This window comes from Aptenodytes forsteri, unplaced genomic scaffold, assembly GCF_000699145.1.
Source record: "Aptenodytes forsteri isolate BGI_AS27 unplaced genomic scaffold, ASM69914v1 Scaffold64, whole genome shotgun sequence".
Classification (NCBI taxonomy): Eukaryota; Metazoa; Chordata; class Aves; order Sphenisciformes; family Spheniscidae; genus Aptenodytes; species Aptenodytes forsteri.
Window position 1 is genome coordinate 11,909 of NW_008794786.1, and position 298 is coordinate 12,206.

Genomic DNA, 298 nt, shown 5'->3' on the forward strand with positions numbered 1-298 from the left:
TGCAGTGCAGTGTCCCAGCACAGGGTCCCAGTGCAAAACTGGATCCCGGCACGGCTCCCGCTGCAGGCTGAGTCCCAGCACCCGATCCAGATGTGAGGCTGGGTCCCAGAGAGGGTCCTGGTGCAGGGCTGGATTTCCAGCATGGGGGTCTTTGCTGCAGTGTGGGGTCCCAGCGCAGTACTGGATCCCAGCACAAGATCCTGGCACCGGATCCCAGGGCAAGGCTGGTTCCCAGGGAGCCTCCTGGTGCCAGACTGGGTTACCAGCATGGGGGGGGGGGTCTACCGCAGCGTGGGGT